Here is a 476-nt window from a genome sequence, read left to right as displayed (position 1 = left end):
GGTACAAACTGCGAGGCTGCAGAGAAGGTTCCTGTTGCAGTCCGTGAGGATCTGCAAATAGCTCTGATCTTTGTCAGCTTGCCAGGGTCACACAACAATACAGCGGGTTTGCAAGACCCCTCGTTCGCTTCCTGGTGTCACTGTGTGGTTGCAAACTTTAGAGTGTTTGGTGAGTGAAAACAAGTTTTAAAAGCCCCCCTAGCCCCGTGTGTCAAACTTCCTCTGGTTTATACAGAGCAACTGAGCTGTTCCTAGGCTGGAGCTGGGAACTCCCCAGCGGAAACCTTACACCCCGCGCAGCTCAAATCCAGCGCTCTTTGCAACTTTGATGGGGAAACCCGAGCCGCCCTGCAAACGTGGCGATTCAGCCCCCTCCAGCAGGCACAGAGCCTCCCCTGCCCAATAGCAAGCGCTGTAACATCTGGGGGCAGAGCAACCTTTCCTTGCAAACTCTCGCGTGACTGGTTGGGGGGGGG

The sequence above is a fragment of the Natator depressus genome, chromosome 6 (assembly GCF_965152275.1).
Source record: "Natator depressus isolate rNatDep1 chromosome 6, rNatDep2.hap1, whole genome shotgun sequence".
NCBI lineage: Eukaryota > Metazoa > Chordata > Testudines > Cheloniidae > Natator > Natator depressus.
Note: the sequence above shows the minus strand (reverse complement) of the source record.